The 26,202-nt window shown below is 35.1% G+C and overlaps 1 pseudogene; it reads left to right on the top strand.

The window, feature by feature from the left end:
- Positions 1 to 781: 781 nt before the first annotated feature.
- On the top strand, positions 782 to 25,992 carry LOC101788490 (olfactory receptor 52R1-like; annotated as a pseudogene).
- The last annotated feature ends 210 nt before the right edge of the window (positions 25,993 to 26,202 follow it).

The raw sequence follows: 26,202 nt of genomic DNA, 5'->3' as shown, positions 1-26,202 counted from the left end.
CTAATGTGCACAAGAATAATGCAATATTTAAATCACTCAGGTTTCAAAGCCATATTTTCAAATGTAAAACTCATGAACACAATGCTTCTTTTTCGTAAGTCTTCCTTGAAGCAATGACATCCCATTTGCAACCACTGATTGTACAGAAAAAAAGAGGCATGAGCAATGGAGATGGGAAGAACATTACAGTACGGAAAAAAAAAATCATGAAATAATCTAGGAATAGAAAAGAGTGAAAAGTGCATAGTGATGCAAACTCATGCATATTCATGTATGATCAGAGATAGAGAAGGATACAAGAACGAGAAAATGACACAGCTTGCAAAGACATTAGATGATCATTTTGGATAGTGTGGAGTTACATACAACCCCTGGCATTGAGCTTGTTATGTAAGAAATAGTATATACTTTAATTGAGTCATATATCATTTTTTGAATCTTAGTGGCACAGCAGGAAGCCACATGAAATGCAAAATCAGGGATTACTGAATTTGCATCCTGAGCAACTATTTGTACATTTTCACTGTGCAAGCTTTTTGTTCTTTCTGTTCCCACATTTGTTCAGTTGTAATTTCCTACTTTCAAAGGTAGCTTTAACGAGCAGTTGAGAGACAGGACTTTAAGCAATAATCTTAAAATCAATCAACTATTACTAAATAAATATTGTTGGAAAATAATTATATGTAAGAACACATATAAAATAACAAAAATAGATATTTCATGATGAATTAAAGGACTCACCAAGTTGCTATTCTGCTCTTTCAGCTAAATTCAATTGACCATGACAGTGTCCACAGCCCAGCTGCTGATGAGCACTGATGAGTCAGAGTAACTGCCTGTACCTTAAGGCACCCTGGGCTGATTCATGCCTATTCAGTCGAGGCCCTCTCTCCAGAGCATTTCTGTGTCATGGTAATGCCCTGAACTGTGCTCATTCTGTAAGAGCCCCTCCTCTGGTTCCTGGAGTGTTTCTACTGTTTCAAGACTAGTCTGTCTGTCAATATATGATTCAATGTATGTTAACTGATCATGTAAGGTTTGGTCACTTGCTCTGTATCTCCCATTTCTAAATCTATATGGACTAAACTTCCTGATTCAAGATAGTTGTTTTGGAGAAATTATCCACAACAGTTGACTGGTATGGAAATCCAACAGTCTGCTGGTGTAAATATTAAAAGTTGCCTTCTTATCTCCTAGGTGCAAAGAATCTTCCTTTTGGTTTGGTTTGATTTGGCTTGGTTTAGGAAATTCCTCACAACAGTATGGCCCATTTCTTCAGTTTTACATTTTATATTTTTATGATATTCAACTAATATATTTTACCTCAAAACACTCAGCACACCTTTAGGAAACAAAGCATTTTTCATTATGTAAGGGAATAGTTCTGATAATTATTATCCCTAAAATTAACTTATTTGTAACTTGGGAAAAGGATATTTTCCCAGATGACCACTGGTCACCCACCACTTACAGCCCTCAAACCAGTGGAATCTGGAGTCAGCTGCAAGGGGAGCTGGGTCTCATGGTAGCAAAGCACACTTTGCAGTGCCACTGGTAGATGTCCTTACTCTGGGACACAGCTGACTTTTCCTTTTGGTAAGTGACCTCAGAGTTACAGGACAGGAAAAATGAGAAGAAGGCTGCATCCAAACACCTGCACTGGTATAATTATGAGATCTTCAAAAGGTATTTTCCTCAAAAGCTATGTTTGAGCATCTTTGCAAAGTTCAGGATAACTATTATAGATATTTACTGAAGCATGTACTCTTAACTGGTATAAATTAGTTACTACTTGTTTATTTGCTACAATAGAATCTTAGATCCTCCCAAGTAGAAATAAGAAAATAATTAGAATTATTTGACGAGAGTTTCAGAAATAGCTATGAGCAAAAACCCCATTACCTCCCAATTGGTATTAGAAGCTTAACAGTACAGCAATTCATATAGAAGGAAAAATATTTCGGACTAAAGTAGAAATGCTTTTTATTTATTATGGTGGTCATTTGTACAACAAAAAGCTATACTCAACATTTTCTCCCAATTTGATTTTCCAGAACAAAGCAGACCACTACATTCTGGTTGAATTAGTTTTTATTTTAAAAGTTAAAAGGAAGTTTTGAAGGTTTTGAATTTTTTCACAATAAAGAGCTAATAAGTGTTTGAGGAAATCGTTATGTTCCCCTTGATTTTAACATTGTATCTTATGTACATGTGTTTAAAGATTTTGGTGTCTGCTTATTATGTTCAAATTTCATGTGTTAATTAAGTTTTCAAAAATTTAGAGAATTATTAATTTTAATATGTTAATCCTCAAACTAATAAATCTAAGTAGGTAAGAGAATGTTAAAAGTATAGATAGAGTGTCATGCATAACATTCTGGACAGGAAAATTTTTCCTAAATGAATGTTTCTTTTAAAAAATAATGTTTAAAAGTCTGCCTATTGCTTCCTCATCCCAATCTAGATTTGTGTTCTAAAGTCTAACACAAATTAGTGATTCCAACAGAGAGAGAAAAAAATCATAATTAGTTGCAATAGAGAATTGTTTTTAAATACAATTTGATTTAATGGTATATTAAACAAATTTATTTGAAGAGTATATGGCACTAAAAAATTAAAGAGCCCTTGTGTAGTTGAATTTCCAGATACACTACACATAAGGTGTTATTCTTTGTGGAAAAAAAAATCAGATACACTCAACTTGGTGCTTTTCCTATAAGATGTGATCCTAAATCGTATGTGTAGTAAGTTTATGTTTTTCAGAAACTGAACATCTGAGTAATCAAGATTTTCAGGCCCTTAATTAACCCAATTTATTTCAAATTCACCTTCAGTGAGTTGCTCTCTGTTTCTGGAGCCCATTCTGATAAGCATTCCAGAACAAACAGGGATTATGATCCGTCACACACGGCATGATTCATTTTTCCTTGGAGAAAAGGGGGCATTTCTCTTTTCTTAACTTGAATATTTAGGCATCTGTCTTAATCTAAGTACATATCCTAAGCAGAATGCACTTATCAAAGTTTGGGGAAGCAGTTTAAAACACTGGCTAAGGACACTGCTTAGAGTGACACCATGGACACAGCTCCTTGTATTTCTATCAGTGAAGATATTCCAGTGCTCATCTTCAGACTGAGTCGTGGTAATGCTAGACATGCTTGAGTGTCCACACTAAAGGTTGTTTGATTATCTGAAGGTTTCAGTTATCATAGTAATGATAAGTTAATAAGTAGAAGGCACCAGAATTTGACAAGTCTACCTAAAACAATTTTTATAAAGGTCAGAATGTAATGAGACCAAAAGAAATAATACATTTCTGATGGAGATAAACTAGCAAAGAAACATGCATGAGATTCCACTGAAATTAGCTGTGAGATAAGCAATAGATTGTAAGGGAAACAAAAAGGAAAAGTTTTACTAGCATTGAAAGATTTTCTGAAAAAAGCACACATTTTCAAAGAAACAGGTTATATTGCTAGAATCATTAAGAATTCTACATTGCCCCACAGGAGGTAAAGGAAGAAGAGTTGGCAAAAAGTCTGGAAGAATACTGTGTTTTTTCTAATGTGCAAATGTAATTATACTATGTTGGTTTAGACACATTACTGGATCCATATTAATAATGAAATCTCAAAATAGTAAACAACATCTTATACTTGATTTACTGACTCAACTTGTACTCTCCATATGATGCTCCTTCTACTTGTTAAGATATTTTAATTGAATCAATCATCCAAACAATTTTCCCACTGAAAAAGTAAACTAAGTGAAGAATGAGTCATAATATGTAATTATGGTCATAATAGGTCAATTTCAGCAATATAATGGAAATTAATTCATTTAAACAAAGAATATAGAAAGGATCCATGTTGTCAATGAAAACAAAAGGAGAAAAAGAAAAGCCATGTGTGGCACTATTACTGGCATAGTTCAATAAATTCCTTGGTTTACTGAATTTCGTATCTTAAGAGCAAAATGCCTTAATTATTACAAGTATTTTTAAATTATATATATATATATATATATATATTTTTTTTTTTTTTTTTTTTTTTTCTTGATACTAGAAATTGAGCTTAGTACCTTACACTTGCCAGGCAGGCACTATGTTGCTGAGCTATATCGCAGGCCCTGAACATAATTAAATAGATAATAATTTAATGAAATCTCAGTGATTTGCTAATTATAGAAAGAATGATATACTACTTTCTATTTTTATTCCATATAATAATGATATGAAATGCAGTTATCCTAATACTGTATCAAAAGAAATACCAAGTGCATTGCTTTCTATTGTGACTAATATTTTCAGATAAAAGGAATAAAATCTAAGAGAATTTCCAACACAGTTATGGGAGACAAGTATTTATAAACATTGGGTCTAAAATAAGTGTGTGTATACCTGGTAATTTTGCACTTGGAAGATAGAAAATATGGAATAAATTCAAAGTTTAACCTTATATTTTAGGAAGGCTGCCACCTAGTCAACCAGCTAAGATTTTAGAGCTTCTGAGGGAAACAAAATGCTACTTTAGGTCTCCTGGGAACACATTCTGTGACAGTAAGAGAAAAACAAAAACAAAAACAAATGTGCTATAGACTGTGCACCAGAAGAACAACCTTACTTCGTAAACCCGAAGCATCAGATAGATCACTGTATTTTGGGATGACATGAAAAAGAAATTCAGAAAGAATAAATTTAAAATCATTTTTCTTCAATAAAATTTGAGGCTTCTGTGATGTTTATCTCATTTATTATTGAAACAAATTAAGAAAACAATATTAAAATTCTGTATTACTGTAGGCAGCACTAAAACTATTAACAAAATTTATGACCTAGTTGAATATTAGTACTTCTTTACTGATGCAAAGTTTAAGTACAGTTTCAGGAAGATTTATTCATCCTAAATTATAGTGCTAAAGTTTTGTAAGGTAATATTGTGGGATTTTCCAGATTTAACTGTCATCTCACTTCTTTTCAAAGTTGGTTTAAATTAAATTGCCTTAAAATCTCTCTATACAACATGATTCTATCCCTATAAGTCAAATAGAAAAAACCTCATGGGATCATCTCCAACAGCTCTCTAGCATCTCCAACAGCTTACTCACTGATGGGTATCCCAGGACTGAACACATGCACATCTGGATCAGGCTTCCCTTCTGCTCCATGGACATGGTGGCTGTGGTGGGGAATGTGACCATCTTGACTGTGGTGAGAACAGAAGAAGCCTCCACGAGCCCATGTTCCTCTTTCTGTGCAAGCTGTCAGTCACTGACCTCATCCTCTCCACATCCACCTTGGTAGAATGCTCGGTCTCTCTGACTTAGAGCCCATGACATTTCCTTTAATACCTGCCTGCCTCAAATGTTCTTCATCCACAACTTTGCTGCCATAAAATTAGACTTCTTCCTGGCCATGACCATCGGCTGCTATGTGGCCATCTGTGACCCACTGCATCATGCCATGATTCTCATGCACAGTTGCCTTGCCAAAATGGGGACTACTGTGTTATTGCATGGAGCAGCCTTCTTTACCCCACACTGCATCATCCTCACGCAGCTGCCCTACTGCAGACATCATGTCATTTCTCACACCTACTGTTAGTGCATGGCTGGTGAAGCTGGCTTGTGTTGAAACAGGAACCACCAAACTTTACAGCCTCACTGTAGCTTTTTCCATTCGTTCCAGTGACTTATTCTTCATTGCATTCTCTTATGTTCTCAAACTTCTTGCAGTCTTTCATCTCCATTCTTGGAAAGTGAGTCTGAAAGCTCTAGGAACATGTGGCTCCCATGTCTGTGTCATCCTCCTTTTCTACTCCACTGCAGCCCTTTCCATCTTAACCCATCGAATTGGCCACAATGTGCCCCATGTTCACATTGCAAACATGTACCTTCTGTTGCCTCCCTTTCTAAGCCTCATTGTTTATGACTGAGACCATGTTCTCAGTCTCTGAGGGTCTTAGTTTCCTGATTTTGCTGAAATTGCATGATAGTAACAACATGGGAAAAACTGAAGGCAAGTAACTAATCCTTTATAATTGACGTTGTTTCCCACTGAAATGAGATATCCATTAGATTTTAAAGGAGTAACTATCAAAACCAGAAATTCTTGAATTCTATCACAACTATTTAATCCAGATGTAAAAGCATATGCTGCCTGAGTTTTGGGGAGCTTACTCAGAACTTAAGGAATAATAACTGAGTTTCTCCTTTTGTTTTTTGCTGGTACTTATCTATTGGACAATAGAATTGTGAATTATTTCAAGAAAAGAATGATTCAGAAAGGAAAATAGCTCAAGAAATTTTCAAACATATGATAGAAATATTAATGATCACTCTCAGTATTCTACAACAAAATTTATACATCTTGAGTTGACTTCTGAATATGTTACACAATTTTTGTAAATGTTTGTGAGAAAGGACAAGCATGGTAACTTCTCAAATTTCTGATGTGATAGAAATAGGCACAAAAAATCGGTTTAGTTGCATTAAGGACTTGTTTCTTTCCATTTTGAGTAAGTTACTACAGAGACATAAACAAGCATTCATGTGATGTTGTGTCTAGTATTGGATTTTTATTGCACTTGTTCTCTTCTATATTTACTTCTCCTGGGCTTATTTTCCCAGGTTCACCAGTTGGAGCTTTTTTTTTTTTTTTTTTTTTTTTTTTTTTTTTTTTCTATCTCTTACCATGTTTCTGGTTTCTTTCAGACTGGTGTGTCCTGGGGCTCCCTGGCCCTCTCTGTATTGCTTAGGGTCTTTCCCAAGAGTACTGACTGGAATTTTTGCTGCCCTCCCCAATTTGCTGTTATCTGAAGTACATGTAGGGATGTAGGGGCAGTGCAGGCTAGCCTTGAGCCTCTGTGCCAGTCAGTCCTCCAGTTAGGCTGTATCTTGTGAATGTCACAGAGTCATGACCATTTTGTATCTGCTTATTGGGTCCCAACCAGAGGTATAGTTCAGCCCCAGCAGACCCTGCCAGTTCTCTCTGCACCATGGGTGGCTGACTGATGTCACTTCAGTGCCTGTCTCTGCCCAAGTCCAAGTTGTCCTCCACCAGACTCTCTGTACCAGGGGCAACTATCTGATGTCACCATGGCACCAAGTTCTACCCAACTGCAAGATGTCCTCCACCAGTCCTCTCTGTGTTACTGACACCACCGTGGCACCAGTCTCTGCCCAATTCCAAGATGTCCTCCAGCCAGCGACAGCAGCCATGAACCCAGTCTCTAGCAATCACCCAGAATCAGTCTTCCTCTTGGGTCCACTGCACACTATGCCACGTGTCTTCATGGCATTCCCAGCAAGCATGGATTGGTCAGAAAACTGTGCAGTGTCCGGCTTCAGAGCATAGGAACTTCTTGCAGTATCCTCTGGTGTGCCCAGGTGGCTCTGGCTGCTTCACAGTGCCCCAGGTCCCAATTTCCAGCAGTCGCTGAGAGCCAATATGGGTCTTTGCCTTGGATCAGCTGCTCACTGCGCCGTGTCCTCCCATTAAGGGGCCAGAATTCACTAACTCCCGTTATTGGCAGCTGAGGCCTCAGCATGAACATGGATCCTCCGGGTGCGCCTAGTATAGCATGGAACAGGGTTCAGTGAGCATCTCAGGCTTCAAGTCTCTACCTGCATTTTTCCTTCCTCTTCCTAGTTTTATTTTTCCCTTTGGTTACCGCCTTGGTTAATAAGAATCATTATCCATTCATCTGGCCTTCTCCATGTTGCCATATTCTAGCATCTGATCTGATTCTTCCACAGAGACTCTGCATGCTGCCCCCTAGCAAGCTGCCATTTTTCTCCATCCCTTCTAATGTTATGCTTTTATAGAAATAGCAGAATTGTTTGTGACAGAAAATGAAATTTAGAAAAAATAATAAATTATATTCAAAAAAATTAATGATAAAAATGCAAAGCTAGTTTTATATGTACATTATTGAAATTATGTAAAAGTTAGCATGCTTTCATGGACAGCACTAAGGAAATTATATAATAGCTATTGAGATTTCAACATAGTTAAATAGAAGAGTCACATTTAGCTACTGAAAGAAAATCAACTAAAAACACAAGTAACTAGAGAAGTGGAGGGATGTACATTCTGATGCCCAAATCAGTTTGAAATAAGAGAATTGTAGATCAAACAAAATGTGAACATGATGCTTAACAAAACTTGAAGCCGCCCTCAGAGCTGCCAGTGTGGCTGCCACCTGCACACCTAACAAGAACCACCACTGTGGGAAGTTTCCAAAAATCTGATGGGCTGCAGCCATGTGACTAAATCAAGCCACACATGATAGATCTGAGATATAAGGCCCCTTGCCCATTTTGCCTTCAACCACACAGAGGACACTGCACATGCAGTGGACAATCTATTGTATTGTTGTGTGTTTATTAGCGGAGGTGGTAAATTAGTGAGAAGAAAGCATGAACCTTCCTGCCCTGAGTACTGTGGCTTGAGACAGAGATGCAGATGGATGGAATTTAAACAGCCTTGGGTTACTGCAGAGCAAGAAGTAGGAGGGCAGCACTATGTCTACTGGAAAGGAGATTGAAGAGGGAGTTACCATCCTTGGACTGTCCCTGCAGCAGTGACAGCTGCCCTCATACTGTGACAATGTGACAGCTACATGAAGGACAGAGAGTGAATAGAAGAGGGGGTGCCAGGACTAAGGACCAACTATAGACTGGACTGGGAGCAGCACCTGACTGCCTCAGTGTAAGGTGCCACAGCAGCTGGGAGGTGATGCAGAGAGAGGTTAGGGTAAGGAGATGTGGTTAGGCCATGGAGTGACATGGAAAGTTGATAGTTGAAACCTGTCCCAGTCCCCACATCTGGATACTGACATCAGCCCATTTCCAGCACTAATCCTGCTTCAGGCTTACTGAGCTCTGACTAAGACAGGACACTGCACGGGACTGTAAGCATCAGAAGAATTTTATTGGCCTTCCTTTCTTCCTTCTTTCCTTCTTTTACTTCTTTCTTTCTTTCTTTCTTTCTTTCTTCTCTCTTTCTCTCTCTACTGTCTTTCCTTGTTTACTTCATCTTTTTTTGGTTGGTTAGACTTTTGCTTTTATTGCCTATTTGTTCTGTGCATCTTTACTCTCTCCTCTAATAAGTTTCTTGATTTTCTAAATATTTTTCATGTGAATGAACCCTGACTCTTTCTGGTTTGTTTTGATATACTCCTGGTTTATCTTTCATTCTTTTCCTCCTGTCCTCCACTCCAATTTCCCAAAGCTTTAACAATCATTCTTTATCCTCTGGCCTTGCTTCTTCTATACTGCTGTTCATTTACTCTGTTTTGATACCTCTCTCTTTTAAAATCCCCCATGCACAAAGGGGAAAATCACTGAATTACTAAGGAGAAATTAATTGCATATATATGTCTGGTTTATGTTGAATATTGTTATATACCTGTAGATCTTGTTCCTATGGATAAAGGAACCAAATTAGCATTAATACAGTAATAGTTTGCCAGTTTCTAGGCTGTGATTAGTGCTATTGTTATTGCTAATTGTACTAATTGTGTGTCACACCAGTCTAATTTTTTTTTCTTCTTCTGTTTTTTAAATTTTGATTTAAATTAAAAAACAAGATTTCAAAACAAGGTAATAGGAGAATAACAATGGTTAATGCATTATGTGTTGTTATCTTCAAAGTTTTTATTCAGAGTGGAATATAAAGACATGAAAAATTATCCAAAATATATTAGCACAAATCTTTTCCTTTAATGATCTAAGAGAAATTATTAATATAACTATATTTATTATCATATACTTATTTTCCCTTTTTTTCCCCTCCTTTTCTCCTTTCCCCATCCTAGTTTCTCTTTCTTTTTGGACAATTTCTTCCAATTTCACAATATCTATTGTACATTTTTTATCTTATTTGCTATTTCAGTTTTTTATACTATGCAGACAATACTATGTTTACACGTGGGAGCCTGATTTATTTCACTTATGAGTATGGCCTCAGGTTGTATCCATTTGCCTATAAAATTCCCAAGTTTATCCTTTATGCCTCTGTAGTAATTCATTGTATAAAATGACCAGTTTTTTATGCATTACAGTCCCACTACTATTTTCATCAGTTGTTCTCCCTTACGACACTGTGATTGACTGGATTCATACTCACCACCATTGACCACTGTCAAAGGACAGAGTATGAAGCAAAATAGCAACTTTTCTTTCCTAAAAAAATGTGAACATAGGAACTTGGGGACAGACAAAATGATCAAAAACCACCTACACTTAGAAGACATCTCTGAACAATAGACATTTCCTGAGGAAGCCACATTACTAGTATAGAAGTATTTACCATGTGACATTTATATTCATCAACACAGAAATTTATCTTTAAAAATAAAAATGACAAGATGCAGAACCAAGGTACAACCCCAGACCTCCAGCTCATCGATGATGAATTCAGGGGACAAAGAGATAGAGGAAACTGACAGCCACCTACATGAATTTTTTTGAAATGATAGCTGCAAACAAAAAGTAGGAGTTAGTGAGATTATAGAGACAATCAGATTGCAAGTAATTTCTCAAATAAAGAATGGGCAAGCACAACGAAAGACTTAGTCAATCTAGAGTAAATGCAGATAAAAAATAGAAGAGTCTAGGAAAATGATGGAAATCATGAACACATAACATAGGAAGAAATAGAACTGATGAAACAGATTCAAATGGATACCTAAGAGGTTAAAAATTCCATTGAAAATATTTGAGACAAATGAACTAAACCAAACACAAATCATCAGATCTAGAAGACAGGAGTGTGATTAGTTACCACACAAAGAAAGGTGTATTAAAAATAGCAAGGGACCATGAAAAATCAGCTCAATGACTCCAAGATGATGGAAAGAAAAGCAACAGAATTTTGCTCAGAGCCAATGAGAAAGCAGGAGACAGTGCAAACATTGTAAAAAGAAAACTATTCACCAGAGGTAAAGATAGAAAAATTCCCAAATATGGAAAAAGAATTTGACATACAACTAAGTGAAGCTTGAAGAAACCTATTAGTCATAACCAAAAAAAAAAAAAAAAAAAAAAAAAAGTTACACAAGTAATACAATAATCAAGATTCCAAAAATTCAGTATAAGAACAGAATATTAAAAGCTGCTAGAGAAAAGCAACAAACCTCCTATTAAGGAAATTGCATTAGAATCACAGCAGACTTCTCATCGCAAACTCTTAAGCCAAGTAGAGCCGGGAGAAAAGTATTTTAGTTCCTGAAAAAATACAACCATCAACCCAGACTGATGTGCTCTGCAAAACTGACTTGCAAAATCAGTGGAGAAATAAGACACTTCCATGACAAAGACCAACTGAAGAAATTCATGACCAAAAAAGCAGCTATTCAAAATTTTCTGAAAGATATTTTACAAAGAGATAATGAAGAACACAATTCCAAGAAAATCAGTGGAAAGAGGCCATCAGGTGCTTCAAGCAATTCAACAGAGAAGAAAGGGAACCAAGAACAGAAAAACAATACCAATATATATCAATTATAACAATCAATGTAAATGGGCTTAATTCACAAGTCAAAGAAACAGATTGGCAGAATGCATGAAAATGGAAGGTCTAACTATAAGGAACATTCAAGAACCATGTAAATGAAAACAAAAAATTCATAGTCTTAAAATCAAAGGAAACAAAATAATACTCCATGTGATATGGACCTGGAAATAAACACATTCTAACTGAAAATAAAATGAACTGTAAACCAAGACACATCAAAAGTGACAAAGTCACTACGTACTTCTTGAGTAAAAACTACAAAAGAAAGAGATAACATAACTACACCAAATGCAAGTATACACAACTATATAAAACAAATATTAACAGGTATGAAAATTTAAAAAAAATCACTAATACAGCTGTAATGGAGTATATTAGTATCCCATTTTCACAAAGAGACATCAACTGGACAAAATCTTCAACAAAGAAATATAAGAGCTAAACTAAACCTATATAAATAAATAGATTTAGTACATTTTTGCAGTGCACACCACAACATCAAAATACACATTCTTATCCTCTGTGCATGGGATGCTTACAAAATAGATCTCATACTAATCTGTAGTAAATGCAAAGTGAATAGGTAAATACAACGAAAGTGAAATATTTCACACACATTGTAGATCATAGAGCAATGAAACTGGAAATCAATGGCAACAGAAACCACAAAAACTTCATGAACATATGGAAATTAAATAACTACCTACGGAACAACCAATGAGTCACAGATGAAATGAAAGAAGAAATTAAACAGTATCTATAAGTAAATAATAATGCTGATACAGCATACTAGAATACATGGGACACAATGAAAGCAATTCTAAGAGGGTAATTTATATGGTGAAGTCTCACTGAAGGCAAAAAAAAAAAAATTAGCTCAACTTGGTGTTGAACTTCAGACTTCTAGAAAAAGAACAAGTCAATCCAAAAGCTCACATGAAGTAAAAAATTGTAAGGAGCAAAGTCAAAATTAATGCATTTAAGGTGAAGAAAACAATGTAAAGAATCAGAGAATTGGAGAGTTACACCTTTTTTAATTTTTTTTTTAAAGGAAAAAGAGAAAAACACAAAACAAAACAAAGCGGTGTAAGGGTACACGTAATACAGAACTACAAAAAAAAAAAAAAAAAAAAAAAAAACCAGTAAGAAATCACCAGTTAATAGAGTACATATTATCATCTTAGAAATATTTGCTCAAATCACAGTATCAAAGAATACAAAGTGGACATTCAAACAGAGAGATTGCAAACAGCTGTGTTCAATGATCCAACCAAAAACATTAATATGGTCAGCCATTTAACACCCATAAACACACTTGCTGTTGTATCCTTTAGAGCTGTTTTTTTTTCCCCTCTATTTTTTACAACAAAATTTACACATTTTGGGTTTTATTACTCCTTAATTCTTATTACTTTTTTGGGGGAGAGAGAATAAAGTCAAATATGGCAAAACAAAGCTGTCAGTCAAAACCAAGGATAGACATAGCACATGATGTAAAACAGAGTACAAGGTTATCAACAATGGTTATCAACGATGTCTCTTGTTTCCTTAAAAAGAATTGTCTATCTCATTAGATATTAAAAAGTTGAACAAAACAGTAGAGAACAAGACCAATAAAACTTAGGCATTGTAAACATTACAGGACTTCCAAAGGAGACAATAGTCAAACCAGAATGGGCATCATAGTGAATCTTATTGCCTTCAAAGTAGTTGCCTATACCCTCAAACTTGATACTATCATACAGAATGGAACAGATTCTAATCAGTCAAAACAAGATCGTGGGAGTAATACATGACTTCAATACAAGTTAATAGGAAATCAAAAAAAGTTACTATTATATATCCGGCTATTTTTTTTTAAATTTTCCCCTTAATTAAAACAAACATAAGAAATAAATAAATATTTTTTTAAAGAATAAGGGAGAGATTGAGATAAAACAGGACATAACAATATAACAATACAGGTCAAAGCATGACTGTTTAGCAACCTAGTACTTCACCACCAAGTAACCCGACTTAATATAGTTACCATAGTGTCTGTCTTTTTCCTTGAAATATTTGAATAAAACTTCATATACTATAGCTTCAAATATTTCCATATCAAGAAACCCACAATAAAGCCTTTCCAATTAATAAGTGAAAACTTTATAAGGCTTGAAGGCCACATAATGGGGAATCATGATTACCACATATTTTTTTATATTTGAATCATTACTTACATTAGGGAAACTATTCGGTATTCACACATGCGAGATTGATTTATTTCACTTATGAGTATGATCTCAAGCTGTGCCCATTTATTGATAAATATCTCAATGTGATCCTTCTTTATAGCTGAATAATACTCCACTGTATAGAAATACCACAACTTTTTTTATCCTTTCCTCAGTTGATGGACACTTGGGATGTTTCCAAGATATAGCGATTACAAATTGTGCTGCTATAAACATAGGTGCACATATATCACTGTAGCATGATGCTTTCATTTCTTCTGGGAATATGACTAGAAGTGGAATAGTTGGAATAAATGGGATTTCCAATCCCAACTTTTTGAGAAATCTCCAGACAGACCTCCACAAATGCTGTACCAATCTACACTCCCACCAACAGTGCCGGAGAGTTCCTTTTTCCCCACAGTCTCTCCAGCATTTGCTGTTATTGGTTTTCTTGCTCCTGGCCATTAATTCAGGAGTGAGATGGTATCTCAGTGTGGTTTTAATTTGCATTTCTTTAATGACCAATGATGATGAACATTTTTTCATGTATTTATTTGCCATTTGCATTTCTTCATCTGAGAAGTGCGTATTCATCTCAGATGCCAATTTTTGGATTGGATCTTTGAATTTTGGGGGTCTGAGTTTTTTTTTTTTTAATTCTTTATATGTTTTAGACAATAGTCTCTTGTCTGAGAGAGAGTTCACTAAAATCTTTTCCCAGTTTGTGGGTTTTCTTTTCAATATGCTGGAGATTTCTTTTGACATGCAGAAACTTTTTAATAAGAAGTGGTCCCAGTTATAGATTCTGGGAAGTATTTCCTGTGCAGTTTGAGTCCTGTTCATGAATTCTCTACCTATTCCTATATCTTCAAGGATTCTACTCAATTTGTCTTCCAATAGATTTAGTGTTTCTGTTTTAATATTCAGATCTTTGACCCATTTAGATTTTAATTTAGTAAATGGTGATAGACATGGGTCTAGCTTTAATTTTTGGCAAATGGAGAGCCAGTTTTTCCGGCACCATTTATTAAAGAGACTGTCGTTCTTCCAGTGAACCTGCTTGGCTCCTTTATCAAAGATACGGTGGTTGAGTGTGTTTGTAGTTGTGGTTGTATCTTCGAATCTATTCCATTGATCTTCAGCTCTGTTTTGATTTCAATACCATGTTGATTTTACTACTGTTGCTATGTAGTATAACTTCAAGTCAGGGTTTGTGATGCCTCCTGCCTTGCCTTTGCTGCTTAGAATTGCCTTTGCTATTGTAGGTCTCTTCTGGTTCCAGATGAAATTTAGGAGTGATTTCTCTAGATCTGTAAGGTATGTTGACGGTATTTCTATTGGGATTGCATTGAATCTGTACAACAGTTTTGGGATAATGGCCATCTTCACAATGTTTGTTCTTCCTATCCATGAGCAAGGGATGTCTTTTCATTTTCTGAGATCATCCTCAATTTCCTTTCTCAGTGTATTATAATTTTCACTGTATAAGTCTTTCACTTCTTTCATAAGAGTAATTTCTAAATATTTCAATTTTTTTGCTTGCTAATGTGAAGAGTGCAGTTTCTCTTATTTCCCTCTCTGTGATTTTGTTGTTCGTGTATAGGAATGCTATTGATTTCTGAGTATTGATTTTGTATCCAGCCACATTACTGAATTTATTTATTGTATCTAAGTGTCTTTCAATGGAGTTTATGGGGTTTTCTATGTAGAGTATCATGTCATCTGCAAATAATGATAATTTAACTTCTTTTTTTCCTATCTTTACCCCTTTCATTTCTCTTTCTTGCCTAATTGCTTTGGCTAGTACTTTCAGTACTATATTAAATAGGAGTGGTGATAAAGGACATCCTTGTTTTGTGCCTGATTTTAAACTAAAGGCTTTCAATTTTTGCCCATTTAGTATGATGCTGGCTGTTGGTTTGTCATAAATGGCCTTTATTATATTGAGGTAAAGACCATCTATTCCAATTTTCTGTAAAGTTCTTATCATGAATAAATGCTGGACCTCATCGGAGGCTTTTTCTGCATCTATAGAAATGATCATGTGATTCTTATTTTTGGCTTTATTGATATGGTGGATTACATTTATTGATTTGCGTATGTTGAACCATCCTTTCATTCCTGGGATGAATCCCACTTGGTCATGGTGTATAATCTTCTTGATGATTTGCTGCATCCTATTTGCGAATATTTTATTAAGGATTTTTGCATCTGTGTTCATTAGGGAGATTGGTCTACAGTTCTCTTTTTTAGTTGGGTCTTTCTCAGGTTTTGGTACTAGAGTAATATTTGCTTCCAGGAATGACTTAGGAAGCATTACTTCCCTTTCAATTTCATTGAATAGTTTGAGGAGTATTGGCATTAGGTCTTCTTTGTATTTCTTCTAGAATTCTTCAGTGAATCCATCTGGGCCTGGGCTCTTCTTGGTGGGTAAGGCCTTAATTACATTTTCAATTTCATTAACAGAGATTGGGTTATTCAACAGTTTTTACATCCCCTTGATCTAGCTTTGGTACTTCATATGCTTCTAAGAATCTGTCTATTTCTTCTGTGTTATCAAACTTTTGAGAGTAGAGTTTTTCGAAATAGGTGTTGATGATCTTCTGTATTTCCAATGGGTCTGTAGTGATTTCACCTTTTTCATTTCTTATTGCATGAATTTGAGCTTTTTCTTCCCTTTTTTAAATAAGGTTGTCTAGGGGCTTATCGATTTTATTTATTCTTTCAAAGAACCAACTCTTTGAGTTGTTGATTCTTTGGATTGTTTTCTTAGTCTCTATTGCATTGATTTCTGCTCTGATTTTTATAATTTCCTCTCTTCTTTTGGCTTTGGGCTTGACTTGATCTTCTTGTTCTAGCTGTTTGAGGTGTAGCATCAAGTTATTTATTTGTATTTGTTCTGTTTTCCTGATGTGGGAACTCAGTGCAATAAATTTTCCTCTCAGGATGGCTTTCATTGCATCCCACAGATTCTGGTAAGTTGTATCTGCATTTTCATTTTCTTTTAGGTATTGTTTAATTTCTTCTGTGACTCACTGATTATTCAAGAGTGTGTTATTCAGTTTCCATGTGCTTGCGGGATTTTTGCAGTATCTTTTATCATTAATTTCTAATTTCAGAGCGCTATGATCCAATAACATGCAAGGGATGATTTCAACTCTTCTGCATTTGTTTAAATATGTTCTGTGAGCTAATGTATGGTCTATTTTAGAGAATGATCCATGTACTGCTGAGAAGAATGTGTATTCTGGTGTTGTTGTGTGGAACATTATGTATATGTCTATCAAACCCATTTGTTCACAGGTGTGATTCAGTTCTGTTTTTTCTTTGCTCATTTTCTGTCTGGTTGATCTGTCCCTTGGTGACAGTGGCGTATGAAGGTCTCCTGTTATACTTGTGTTACTGATAATTTGAGTTTTCATTTCTGTTAATAATTGTTTTATATAACTGGGTGCTCTGGTGTTTGGTGCATATATATTTAAGATAGTTATCTCTTACTCTTGGAGTTTTCCCCTAATGAGTATGGAGTGACCTTCTTTGTCCTTTATGGTCATTGTTGGTTTAAAGTTCACGTTGTCTGCAAACAGAATGGCTACTCCTGCCTTTTTTTGGATTCCTGCTGTATGAAGTGTTGTTTTCCATCCTTTGATTTTCAGTCTGTGAGTATCCTTCTGGGTTGGATGGGTTTCCTGTAAACAGCATATGGTTGGATTTTGTTTCTTGATCCATTCTGCTAGTCTGTTTCTTTTGATTGGTTCATTGAGACCGTTTACATTAATCGTTATTTCTGTTAAATGCTGGTTTATTGTTGGAATGTTATCTCTCTGCTGTTGCATCTTTATCTTTCTGTTCTGTTTAATTATCTGCTTTGCTTAGTGGTTTTTTCCTTTGTGTATCTAAACTGTCTTTCAATATTTTTGTAGGGTTGGTTTGGTGTTCATGAAGTTCTTCAGCTATTCTTTGTCATCGAAGTATCATATTTCACCATCAATTTTGAATGATAGTTTAGCAGGATATATCAGTCTAGGTTGGAAATCATTTTGCTTTAGGATCTGGAATACTTCACTCCATGCTCTTCTTGACTTTATTGTGTGTGCTGAGAAGTCTGCTGTGATTCTGATAGGTTTTCCTTTACAAGTGATCTGTCTTTTCTCTCTGATGGCTTTTAATTATCTCTTCTTGTGTTGGATTTGTGGGATGGTGATTATTATATGTCTGGGTGTAGTTTTATTTTGGTTATGACTATTTGGAGTTCTATATGCTTCACTGATCATGATGTCGGTTTCTGATCTCATGCTTGGGAAATTTTCAGGTATTACTTCTCTAAATATCCTCTTGACATGCTTTATGTTGTCTCCTTCTGTTTCATTAATCCCTATCATTCTTATGTTATTCTTCTTTGCATCATCTTGTAGTTGTTGAATTGTTGTTTCCTGATTCCTTGTTATTTTTAAAAGATCTTTCCTTTCCTGTTCACTAGCTGCAATATTGTCTTCAAGGTCTGAAATTCTATCTTCACTTTCATTAAGGCAGTTTTTACAACTTTCAGTGGAATTTTTTATTTCCTGTATATCTCTGTGCATCTGCATTATGTATTCTGTTTGTTCTTATATTGCTCGTCTAGGGATTCTATCTTTTTGTTTATTTACTCCAATATTTTATCTGTGTCTTCTTTAGATATATTCAGAATTTCTTTCATTTCTTTTATCATTTCTCCTTTTATCTGGGAGATTATTTCGAGTTTGAATTTCTTTAAAGCTTCCTGGAGTTGCTTGTCAATTCCAGTAGCTATTGTGTCCAATGTTTGAGGTGAATGACATATATTTTCTTCTATATACGTTTCTCCCAGGGTTTCTTGAGATGGGCTGAAAGTTTGAGGTTGTAATTTAGTCTTTTGTTTTGTCATTTTCCTATATTTCTGTGTTTCAAGTGTTATTTGAAAGCTTCCTCAGGATCTGTTGAAAATCCCCTTCTATGTTTGAAGCTACTGAGACTCTGGCCCCATGCTACCCCAAGCCACTGGGCCTGCAGAATCAATGGCCCTCCTCTGCCTGCTCAGAACACGCAGTTCCAGACAAGCTGGGCCTCAGCGACACTGTGCGCCCACCTGCCCCTGGGAAGCTCTACAACTCTCCAATCGCAGCCAGTATGTGGAGGCAGATGTAGATGCCTCCAACCCACCTCTCCACTTCACTGCACCAGGGAGCCTGGAGGGTCTGGAACAGTATGAGATTTAGGCAGAGTGCGCTGAGCACTCACCACAGTCCGTGGTGCCTCAGGAACCTGTGATCCCTCCCTGCCTGCTGAGACGTCCACAGTTCTCCAGACATACAGGGAGGCAGATGCAGGCGCCCCAGATTCGCCCAGCCCCTCCTCTGCACACTGATGGCTAGGCACGGCAGTCTGAAACAGCAGAGTTACATCTTTGAATGATGAAATAAAATTGATAAAACCTTCGCCTATTTTATCAAAAAAGGTTAAAAAAAAGAGAGACTCAAATTCATGTAATGAGGAAAGAAACAGGTGCAATCAAAATGAATACATCAAAAATCCAGAAAGTGGATATTTACTTCAAGAACATTTATTCTAATAAGATGGAAAACACAGAAGAAATGGGAAGATTCCCAGATACATATGAATTACTAAAGCTGAAGCAATGAGATAAAAATTCTAAGTAATGCAACATTAGGAAATGAAATTGAAAGTGTAATTAAAAATTACCAACAAATAAAAGCTCAGATATTGATAGACTGAGAATTCTATAACACATTTAGTCAAAATCTAATTCCATTATTCATCAAACTTTTCAATAAAAATGAAAGTAAAACAATACTCACTAAGTCACTCCTGTAAGCAACTGTTATCCTGGTACCAAAATCAGAGAAGGGCTCAACTAAAAACAAAATGCCTAATGAATATAGATACAAAAATACTCAATAAAATACTGAAAAAAGGAATACCACAAATCATTAAACATATTATGCATTATGACTAAGGTGGTCTCATCCTAGGGATGCAGAATGGTTTGACATATGCAAATTAATAAATGTAAAATACAATATTAATGAACGAAGGACAAAAAACATGATTATCACCATAGATACAGAAAAGGATTTTGACAAAATCCCACATCCTTTCATGTTAAAAACACTAAAGGATATTGGAATATAAGGTATTTATCTCAATCTGATAAAAGCCATGTATGAAAACATAACAACCAAATTGTATTAAATTTACAACAATTGAATATTTTCACTCTAAAATCAAGAACAAGATATGGATGCACACAATCACCGTTCCTGCTTGATCTAGTTCTTCAAACATCAGCCAGAACAATTATACAACACAAAGAAATAAAAGGAATAAGAACAAAAAAAAACCCCAAAAAGTTAAATTATCATTATTTGTAGATGACATAATATTCTACATAGAAGACTCCAACAATTCCACCAAAAGAATTCTATGTTTAATAATCATTTTTGGTTGAGTAGCTGGATACAGCAAGTCAGCATGCAAAAATCAATTGCCTTCTGGGAAATAAATTCTTTCACAATAGCATTATGAAAAATAAAATACTTAGGGATTAGTTTCAAAAAGAAGGTAAAAGTTTTTCCCCTTAATTAAAACTAACATAAGAAATAACTAAATAATTTTTTAAAGAATAAGGGAGAGATTGAGATAAAACAGGACATAACAATATAACAATACAGGTCATAGCATGACTGTTTCAGCAACCTAGTACTTCACCACCAAATAACCCGACTTAATAGTAATTATAGTCTGTCTTTTTTCCTTGAAATATTTGAATAAAACTTCATATACTATAGCTTCAAATATTTCCATATCAAGAAGCCCAGAATAAAGCCTTTCCAATTAATAAGTGAAAACTTTATAAGGCTTGAAGGCCACATAATGGGGAATCATGATTACCACATATTTTTATACATTTGAATCATTACTTACATTAGGGAAACTATTCGGTATTCACACATGCGAGATTGATTTATTTCACTTATGAGTATGGTCTCAAGCTGCGCCCATTTATTGATAAATATCTCAATGTGATCCTTCTTTATAGCTGAATAATACTCCATTGTATAGAAATACCACAACTTTCAGCAAGTGTGTTTAGGGGTGTTAAATAGCTGATGATATTAATGTTTTTGGTTGGATCATTGAACACAACTGTTTGCAGTCTCACTGTTTGAATGCCCACTTTGTATTCTTTGATACTATGATTTGAGTAACTATTTCTAAGATGATAATATGTAATCTATTAACTGGTGATTTCTTACTGTCTTTTTTTTTTTTTTTTTGTAGTTCTGTATTACGTGTACCCTTACACCACTTTGTTTTGTTCTGTGTTTTTCTCTTTTTCCTTTTAAATAAAATTTTAAAAAAAGGTAAAAGATCATACAATGAGTGCTATAGTACTATATAAAAGGAGATTGAGGAGGACATCAGAAATGAAAGTACATCTTGTGCTTTTGGGAAAGGAGAACTAACATAGTGAAAATGACCTTACTGCCAAAATTGTTATACAGATGTAGTGTAACCTCAATCAATACCATTAGCATATGTATCCGAATTATAGAAAACATTCCTTAAATTCATTTGAAATACAAAGAGACCTGGAATAGCAAATTCTACTTTGGGCAACACAGGCAAAGCAAGGGGCATCAAAATAATCCCTAACGTGAAATTATACTATAGCAGTACTGTTATATAAACAGCATGGTACTAGAAAAATGAAGAGAGTGAAGATCAATGAAACAGATGAGAGGATGCATAGAAACTCAAAGAATACTTAGTCACTTCATTTTTGACAAAGAGGCCAAGTACTTTCAATAGAAGTAACACAGCCTCTTTAAAAACTGGTTCTGGAAAAAGTGACTTTCCATATGCCATAGACTAAAACTAGTCTCTCTCCATACCCCAAAATAAAATCAATAATGATAAAAGATCTAAATGCTAAATCAGAATCAATAAACTTGTTGGAAGAGAGGTCAAGTAGAACTCTTGAAGAGAGGGCAAAGATTTCATGAATAAAATCCTGATCACACTGGAACTATTATAAGAAATCAACATCTGGGGTCTCATTAAAAAGCTTTTTGCACAGCAAAAGAAATCACCAGCAGAATCAAGGACAACACATGTAATGGGAAAAAAAATAGCCAATTGTTGCAAATGTTGTGGCACATTTGAAGGATCAACTGCAGGGACTGAGAATAAGGCAAACAAGCTTTATTACACAGCTGATGACTCCCAACACAGAATTTGGAATGCCAACTCCTGGCATTCCACATCAAAATGGTTGGCTACATATTACACAGGGAATGATTTCTAGGGCTGAGAGTAGCTGGACATTTTCTTGTTTGACCTGGATGTTGGTGATGTGGACCGGGACTAGGTGAAGTTATAGAAAGGGTTTTATTTTCTGAAATGAGGTCATTTAGGGCAAAGTCTTCCAGTCTCATGGCTGCATGCTTCAGAGGGGCAGGCAGAAAAAAGGGCTGTGGAGCTAAAATGGAGTCGTACCTAAAATGGTGTTGCTACTGCTTGATTCATTCAAAGACTAACACCTATAACATATAAAGAAATCCAGCGTATCCTGTCTTTCAAAATTTAAAAACCCAAAAAATGGGTATCTGAAAAGAATAGATACTTATCACATGAAGATCTACAAATGGCCATAAATACATGAAAAAATGTTCACGGACATTGATATTTCTAGGGATGCAAATTAAAACAATAGTGAGATCCCATCTCATTCTAGAAACAGTATCTATTATCTAAAAATCAACCAATAACCAATGCTGGAGGGGTTGTAGGGAATGCTGGTGGGGTTGTTGGTGGTAGTGTAGTTTTTTTAACAACTGGAGAAACGAGTGTGGAGATCGCTTAAGATGTATGATTCAAGGTCCAATTTGACCCAGCTATTCCCCTCTGGGTATCTTCCTGGAATAATTCATGCTATGATGATATATGCACATTATTTTTAGAGCAGCACACTTCTAATAGCTAAATCTTGGGAACAAAATATTCACAGTGAAAGAATGGATTAAAAAAACGTGTGTTTTTATGAAATGGAGTACTACCTAGTCATAAATAAGATAAACTTGAGACATTTCTAGGTTAAACAGATGAACTTTGTGACCAAACTCTTAAGTGAAATGAACTGGACACACATGTCACATTGTCTTTCTGTTGTGAAAAATTGAAAGTGTAAACCAGGTAAAAATATGTAGTAGACAGATTTTGAAATATGATGAAATTGTTTAAAAGAGAAAGGGAACTAAGGAGAGGGTGGGGGAAGGGAAGGAAGGGAAATTTTTTAAAAAATGAGAAAATAAGGATAAATTGGCAGCAAAGCTTTGTAAATCAAGAGACAAAGGGCAATTGAAGTGAGGCGATGGAAATGAGAAAAAAAGAAGAATCAAGATATACCATGTGCAGGTTTCCTCATGATGAATGTGATCAATACGCATATATAAATTATCCTAATCAACTTAATTTTAAAAGGTTGTCAAAATGACTGCATCTGGTCTTTTCAAATGTTGATAAAAATGAAGCTACTAAAAAGCTGTGATGATTACAGATGTGAGAGAAAGGAAGCAACTACAGCAATGTAGTTCATGAGCAAGGCTGGACTTGTTACACAAGTAGAGAAGTTGTTTTCCATTAAGCATAGGCAGTTCATGCGCAGTAACAAGAAATTGGTTGAGGTGCATGAGTTCAAGTCAGTTAACTTAGTATCGGTGTCGATAGCATCTTCTGATTCTTTTTGTCTCTCAAGAGTATTGAAGCTACACAAGAAACAATAGGTAAAGAGTATATAGAATTTTGAATTCAGAAAACGTAAGAAACAGTTTCCATGAGATGAATATAAATGATGGGGCTCAGGAATTACATCATGGTATAGTGATTGTGAATTTAAAGTGAGACCCATCAGCTCGCTTGTGGGAGACAATTTTCCCCAGCCACATATTCGCTTCCCTACATTTTTATACACACATCAAAAGCATCTCCACTTTACTTCAATTCATGGAGTAGTGTGACCACATGTTTTAATTTGAGAATTTTTACACAATTATTTAAATTTAAATTTAATGTATTATGTTACTGATGTAGTTCATTTTTAATCTGATTAGTATCTTTTATTTTTCAGTAGAGAGCAAAAATGTAAAAAGGATAAATAGTATTCTAGAATGAAAATTTTGAACCATTAAAATTCTCTTATTTGGAAATTTCAAGGGAAATGTTTTCATATATGTATGAACTACCACTTTCTAACATCCGCCTATCCTAAAAATGACTCCAATTTATTAAGTCTTATTCCCTTTAGAAAATCAAATAAATAAATCAATAGCAATAAAATTTTATTTGGTTTGTTTTCTCAAGGGTTGAGTGATAATGTTTTTCAATTTTTTAATCAAAGAGAATCAAACAAAAATATGGAGAAAAAAGGGGAAAAAAATACAGAATTACAGAAAAATAAACAGTAAGAAATCACCAGTTGAAAAGTTACATATTGTCATCTTAGAAATAGTTGTTCAGGTTACAAAATTAAAGTATGTAAAGTGACATTCAAATAGTAACACTTCCAACACTTCTGCTCAATGATCCAACAAAAACTTAGTAATATGGTTATCAGTCCCATACACTTGTTTTTTATCTTAAAGAGGCTAAGATTAAACATATCAAAACAGAACAAAACAGTTCAAAAAGAAACAGTTTAAAGAAATACAGGTTTCAAAGCAAGTCCACTGGAGAGCTTCACAGTCTATCTTATTGTCTCTAGTTTTCTTCCAACTTCCAAATGGTTATCCCCATCTTTGCACACATTGAATACATACTGCATAGTATAGAACTAACCAAATCATTACAGGATGATGAGGCTTTTTTAGGTCTTCAAGATCTGACATTGGGGAAGACAATAATAACTACTATAGTGTCCCTCATTCTCTTTATAATAGCTGTCCTTGTCTTTATGTATGCTGAAATTGAACTTGAGAGACTAGACTAATATCACTCTGAACAGTGAATAATAGTATTGTTATATTTTATATCATAATGTTACAGAATTAACATTGGGTTTCTTAGTGTCTCTTTTTTATTTCTTTGTCTATTTTTTTTTTTTAATCAGTACCAGGGTTCGAACTGACTAAACACACTTGCAATGCAGGCACTTATGCCGCTAAACTAAATCCCCAGCCCCCAGTATCTCTTCTTCAGAGTATCTGTTCATTACATCTTGCATTATATAAGCTGTTTCCATAAAGAGTTTAAAAAAAATTCTTCCCATGTGTGAATTTGTACATGTATATCTGTCCTCTCTGTATTAAAGGGAAAAACCAAATCATAACACTGCAAAACAATTTCCTAGCAAAACATGCAATGAAAAAGACACACAGACCACAATATTAGGTGATCTACCATAGTTACTGTGCTTTCTCTTGTTATTTTCAGTAGACTTGTCTACATCATCAGGCTTAATGTAGGTAAGCATAGTATTACATAGCTATTTTTTATAAAAATAAACTTTGAAAACATTGTAGTACTTGAGAGCGGTTAACAATCAAAACCAGTATGGATATCGTTTACATCTTTTCATTTTCATCTAGAGTAGTTTCATCTACAGTAGTTGCCTCTACTTTTAAACTTGATACTATCAAGCATACCAAGTTTGAATAAAATTAGCCGAGGCAAAGCTTCGGTCTACTAATCCAGATAAAAATAAAATCAGGCAGAGTAAGACAATGTAAGAAATACAGGGTTTTGGTTTAAGTTAGTAGCCTTCTTTACCCCACACCCCATCTTTCTCAAGCAGCTGCCCTACTGCAGAATTCGCGACATTGCTCACATCTACTGTGAGGTCATGACTGTGGTGAAGCTGGCTTTTGTGGACACAAGAGAACCCAAGCATCACAGCCTCAGTGTAGCCTCTGTCATTGGTTCCAGTGATGGATTTTTCATTGCATTGTCTTATGTTCTCATCCTCCGTGCAGTCTTTCGTTTCCCTTCAAGGGAAGCAAGTCTGAAAGCTCTGGGAACATGTGGCTCTCCATGTCTGTGTCATCCTCATTTTCTAGTCCATGGCTGTGTTTACCTTCCTGATTCACCAGTTTGGCCACAATGTGGTCCCAAATTCACATCTTCATTGCCAATATGTACTTTCTGGTGCTAACTTTCCTGAACTCCATTGTTTATGCTATGTTGACAAAGAAAATTGGAGACCATGTGCTTGGTTTCATATGAGTAAATGCTACTTGCTTCTGATGTCAGTTTTTGCAGATAGTCAATAATAGGAAGAATGTAGGAATTAATCTCCTGATAAATGATATCAATTCTTGTGAAATCAGGGCTTTTATGGAATTTTAATGAGAAGAATGACTGCAAAGAAAGTATTTCCCCATGTCTAATTAATTTATCTAGTGTAATAGTTTTATATGCACTTGAATTTTAGAG

Source organism: Cavia porcellus, unplaced genomic scaffold (genome assembly GCF_034190915.1).
Source record: "Cavia porcellus strain 051 isolate PalLab524CR breed Dunkin Hartley unplaced genomic scaffold, mCavPor4.1 scaffold_9, whole genome shotgun sequence".
NCBI classification, from domain to species: domain Eukaryota; kingdom Metazoa; phylum Chordata; class Mammalia; order Rodentia; family Caviidae; genus Cavia; species Cavia porcellus.
This window is presented reverse-complemented; position numbering and strand designations above follow the sequence as displayed.